We start from the raw sequence: 6,000 nt of genomic DNA, 5'->3' as shown, positions 1-6,000 counted from the left end.
ACAGATTCAGCTCTCTTCTAGCTCAAATCAGGACAAGAGCAGAGTGCATTAAAACATGTATGTTAAAACACTCAGAACTACTCTCAGTAAAGCACTCCCAGCTCTGTAATACACCACCCAAAGAAAGCTTTCAGTAGCTCAGTAACACCATCAGCAACGTAACCACCTGCCCACACCCTTGCTAGAGTGAAACCAGTTATGGGCACTCCCTTACCTTGCCTTGCTCTGCAGGCAGCAGTGTTCAGCCACCCCCTCAAATACTCCTCATCCTCCCCCATCAGATCACCTTTCCCTTTATACAACATCAATTATTTGGGAATTGCCCAAATGGTGGCCTCTGGCATCTCCCCTCTGCTCTGACCCTCCCAGCTACCCCATGGAGTGAAGGGAATCAAAGGAGGGTCTGAAGTGAGATGGTGAAATGCTGACTGTTAGGCTCTATTCCTAGATGCTCTGTGGCTTTGCTGTAGGTATTTGTTGTTAATTATCTACAAAGGCTTATTTCAGAGCCACTGTATGTATTGAGAGATATATTTGGAATTGCTGAAGCAAGAAAATTCTAAAATTGCAATTGCAGCCTACTGAAACATTGAATTTGCTTCCTAATTAAAATCTCTCATACAAACTTGAGCTTCTTCAGCGTGCAGACCATTTTCGCCTGTCCCTGCTTGATGTTTATGCACCCAATTGCTGTGGGGGGTGAATAAAACTTTCCTTTCTGAGACCACCCCCATTTTTACTGCAGTATATTCTTTTCCAGCTTGAGTCTGTCACAGAATGGCTTTGGGGTTTCCATCTCCACCTGATACACATTTTCTCTATTGCATGGGATTAAGGAGTTTCAGAGAATCACACAGAATTAATCAGGTTGGAAAAGACTTTCAAGATCATTGAGTCCAATCTATCACCTAACACCTTCTAATTAACTAAACCATGGCATTAAGTGTTTCATCCAGTCTCCTTTTAAACACTTCCAGTAATGGTGACTCCACCACTTCCCTGGGCAGCCCATCCCAATGTCAATCACTCTTGCTGTGAAGAACTTCTTCCTAACATCCAGCCTAAACCTGCCATGGTACAGCTTGAGCCTGTGTCCTCTTGTTCTCTGACTGGGAGCCTGGGAGAGGAGATGAATTCCCACCTGGCTACAACCTCCTTTCAGGTAGCTGTAGAGAGCAATGAGGTCTCTCCTGAGCCTCCTCTTCTCCAGGCTGAACAGCCCCAGCTCCCTCAGCATCTCCTCACAGGGCTGTGTTCCAGCCCCCTCACCAGCCTTGATGCCCTTCTCTGGACACATTCAAGCACCTCAACATCTTTCTTAAACTGAGAGGCTCAGAACTGGACACAATACTCAAGGTGTGGCCTAACCAGTGCTGAGTACAGTGGCAGAAGAACTTCCCTAGTCTTGCTGGTTTATATATATGTGTTTGTTTGTGTGTGTGTGTGTGTGAAATTTGCCATTAGAAAATCACCATCCCTGGAGGTGTTCAAGAAAAGACTGGATGAGGCATTTGGTGCCATGGTCCAGTTGACTGGATGGGACTGGGTGATAGGTTGGACTGGATGATCTTGGAGGTCTCTGCCAACCTGGTTGATTCTATGATTCTATGATTCTATATTTGAAGTGATATACAGATATATATATATATATGTATGCATGAATGTAATGTTCATATTATTTATAAATAATAGGAAGAGCACACTTGGACAATGGAGAAGCAATGTTTTTTTTCCTCCTGTTTTTTCTGTCCAAGAAGGACTTTGTGTTTCCTTTATATTCCCCCTCCCTGCATGCAGCTGCAACGACAAAATGCCACCCTCCTCTGATAGCGATGCCACAGTGGCGATTCACATCTATTTATATTTGATCTTGTCTTCTGTCACCAGTATCAGACTCTAGCTCACCCTTCCCCCTTCTCTTTGAGTTTGCTTCAGCACTGATTATTCCACAACTGGCAATATGAAGCAGCACGACAGCAGAGCAGAATTAAAGGGCTTAATGAACTGCGGATGCCACTAAGGGCTGCCTTAGCGGCAGTGGGGAGCAAAAAACAAATGCCCCAAAAAACAAACCTCCAGCTGATCAATTATAAAATTCCTGTTCTTGAAAGAATATAGGAAAGGCCTTTTGAAGGAGAAAAAGGAGGTGAATATATGACTTCAGGCTTTAGTGTGAAAATGTAAAATGAAATTTCCAAGCCATTTTGCAGACATCTACAGCTGTAGATCTGTAGATCAGGGGTGCACGCTGAGGCCATCCAGTGTGCTTCTGGCTAGAGTAGTAAAATAAAGCAGACATTGTTTCTAAATATATATCTTTCAGCAGTAACACATCCTCACAACACAGGCAGGAGGGGTTTGGAATAAGAACTGCAGAAAGACTTGGAGGATATTGTGCAATTCAGAACAACACATCCTCTGGCTGCCATTAAAGCAGACTGCACCAGTCCTGCCACCTCTGTCCACAGCTGCTCCATGTTCTCTCTCTCAAAAATTATTTCAGAGAGTCAAATGATACAGCTAGGCTTGCAACATTTCTTTCATCATTCCAGTTCTGCATGCACAAACACATGATCACAGTAGTTTTCTCAGAGCCACTCATTTGCGTGTATTTCCTGCATCCTTTCTAGTGACTGCTGGGGTTTCTGCCAGCTCTAAGAGTTGAGATGCAAAGAGATTCTTGCTGTCAGTTTATTTATCTGTCACTCAGTGGCACCCTGACACTCAGGGAAGTGTTTGTGGAGGTAATGGTGAGAAATGCTTGTATCTAACAACCTCAGCTGAACTCTGACTGCTCAGGAGATGCCCCTGGCTGTGAAACTTCATGTGGCTCCCAACCCATGACAGGAGATGACAGCTGATCTTGATCCCGTGTTAAGACAGTAGCACAAGCATTTCTGACACATCCCATGTCCAGTCTGAGGTCTAGAAACTTTTGTGTAGATAGTCTGGACAACCATTCCCTGGCAACCTCAGCCCAGACTTCCCAACAAAACAAATGAGACTCATCTCGCCTTTAAATCTCAATTTACTAAAGCTTACTCTGAGCTTGTTCTGAGAGCAAAATTACTCTGTTAAAAGAGTGAAGGGAGTGGAAAACACCAGCATGATTGTTTTCATAAATAATGAAAGGAAAATCTCCATCAGGCACTCAGCAGCTGAAGTTTTGATTGGAAAGAGCAGAACATTCAGTCGGTGAAACAGCGCTATAGGAGACCTACACAGCCTGTCACAGACACAAATAAAAATGCAGCCAGCACACACAGGAGGCAATGCAGAGGAAACAGATAAAGCACAGTTAGTTATTTTTAACTGCCATTAGTATTACTAGACAAGATGTGACAAAGGGAGCTTCAGCATAGTGGTCTCATTAGCGCCAGCAAAACAGTATCTAATGAGATCTGTCATATCAAGAGCAATGTTGAATGGAGAGAAGAGCAGACGTCTTAATAAGACAGTCACAGCATCAATTACCCTCCAAAAAAAGCCATATTCTGGTGAGATTCTGAACAAAACCTTGACAAAACCCTGTCCTGGGCTGCAGCAAAAGAAGTGTGGCCAGCAGGGCAAGGGAGGTGATTCTGCCCCTTTACTCTGCTCTCATCAGACCCCACCTGGAGTACTGTGTGCAGTTCTGGAACCACCAACACAAGAAGGACATGGAACTGTTGGAGTAAGTCCAGAGGAGGCCACGAAGATTCTCAAAGGGCTGCAGCAGCTCTGCTATGAGGACAGGCTATGAGAGTTGGAGCTCTGCAGCCTGGAAAAGGCTTTGAGGAGACCTTGGAGTGGCCTTCCAGTATCTGAAGGGGGCCTACAGGAGGCTTGGGAGAGACTATTTGCAAGGTCTGGTAATGACAGGATGGGAGGTAATGGGTTTAAACTGACAGAGGGGAGATTAAATGTTAGGAAGAAGTTCTTTGCAGTGAGGGTGGTGAGACACTGGCACAGGTTGCCCAGGGAGGTTGTGGCTGCTCTCTCCCTGGAGGTGTTCAAGGCCAGGTTGGATGAGGCCTTGAGTGACCTATTCTAGTAGGAGGTGCCCCTGCCTATGGCGTGGGGTTGGAACTGGATGATCTTTGAGGTCTCTTCCAGCCTAGACCATTCTATGATTCTACGATTTAATGCAAATATCAGATACTCCCCTCACTGCATGTTTCAGTCTTTAAGTTGTACAGGAGCATTCATATTTCCATGAAGGTGTTTCACTAAGCAAGACAAACCACTGAGGATAAATATCTGGCAAACGCACGCACATTTACTTTTTGCCAATGACTGGAATGATCTCTTGCAAAGTCAAAGATGCTTTAGGAAACGTTTGATTGGCAAGAACTAAGAGAGAGCATGATTCCCAGAATCTCTGATAAAAAGGCTGCTCAAACATTCAAATGCTAATTTGAACAAATGGCACACAAAAAAAAAAAAAAAACAGCTGCAGAGGTTTATTTGCTGGGAAAGTGGAAGGAGGCAAAGCATAACCTGGATCAGGTGCTCTGATGATATTTTCAAAGCCCAACATTTCCCTGAGAGTTCTACCAAGCTCAGTCTTGTAGATATTTTGCCCAGGAAAGTTAAGAATTTAAGAGTGTCCTCTTCTCTGCTTTGTGTGCTTTCTATCATGTCACTTAACAACTTTTTGCTGCAGTGACTGAAATAAAGCAGACATCACAAGGTAACAGGCTTTACAGAATCTCAGAATTAACCAGGTTGGAAAGGACCTTTGAGATCATCCAGTCCAACCTATTACCTAACACCTTCTAACTGACTAAGCCATAGCATTAAATGCTTCATCTATTCTCCTTTTCAACACCTCCAGGGATGGCGATTCCACCACCTCCCTGGACAGCCCATCCCAATTCCAATCACTCTTGCTGTGAAGAATTTCTTCCTAAGGTCCAGCCTGAACCTGCCCAGGCATGGCTTGAGGCTGAGTCCTCTTGTTCTCTCACTGGGTGCCTGTGAGAAGAGACCAATTCCCACCTGGCTACTGCCACTCCCCAGGTAGTTGTAGAGAGCAAAGAGGTCTCCATTGAGCCTCCTCTTCTCCAGGTTGAACAACCCCAGCTCCCTTTACTGGTGGTGTAAGCATTTTCTAAAGAGCAGGATCGCCACCAGAAGCTCTGGGTTTCCCTGAAATCAGTATGTCTCTCTTCCTATCTACCATAAACCAACTTTTGATCACAGAAGCATTTGATAGTCCTCTCTTCTGCTACTTTTCCTCAGAGACTATACTCCCAAGGATTTATTTTTCTTTGCAGTTACTTAGAATCATAGAGTCAACCAGGTTGGAAGAGACCTCCAAGATCATCCAGGCCAACCTAGCACCCAGCCCTAGCCAGTCAACTAGACCATGGCACTAAGTGCCTCATCCAGGCTTTACTTGAACACCTCCAGGGACGGTGACTCCACCACCTCCCTGGGCAGCCCATTCCAATGCCAATCACTCTCTCTGTGAAGAACTTCCTCCTTGTGATAATAAATTTAATTGCTATCACAAGAGCATGGGAAAAACACAGCATCCTCTCCAATAATCTCAACTACACTGGAACAGGCTGTCCAGGAGGGTTGTGAAGTCCCTCTCTCTGGAGATATTCAAAACCAGCCTGGATGTGTTCCTGCATGATCTGGTGTAGGTGATCCTGCTTTGGCAGGGGTGTTGGACAGGATGAGCTTTTGAGGTCCCTTCCAGCCCCTGACATTCTGTGATTCTGGGATAATTCGACTATTACCACAGCTGCAAACAACAAATAATCACAGTAGATTTGTTCTCCAATGATCTATTGATTAACAAATCATTACAGTCAGCTAGAAACATTAATTTTCAGGCTGTCAGTTAACAAACAGATCATCCTACTTAAAGGTGTTGATCTCTTGGATGGTTTGTTCATCTCTAGTAATCTGTATTCTTGCTAACAAAACATTTATGCAGACAATTTGGCAAGTTCAGGCAACTCTGTTGTAAGAGTGTCAACTGATGGTTTACTCTGCACAGCATGGAAA

Source organism: Pogoniulus pusillus, chromosome 10, assembly GCF_015220805.1.
Source record: "Pogoniulus pusillus isolate bPogPus1 chromosome 10, bPogPus1.pri, whole genome shotgun sequence".
Taxonomy (NCBI): Eukaryota; Metazoa; Chordata; class Aves; order Piciformes; family Lybiidae; genus Pogoniulus; species Pogoniulus pusillus.
The sequence above is the reverse complement of the archived record's forward strand: the minus strand, read 5'-3'. Positions refer to the sequence as shown.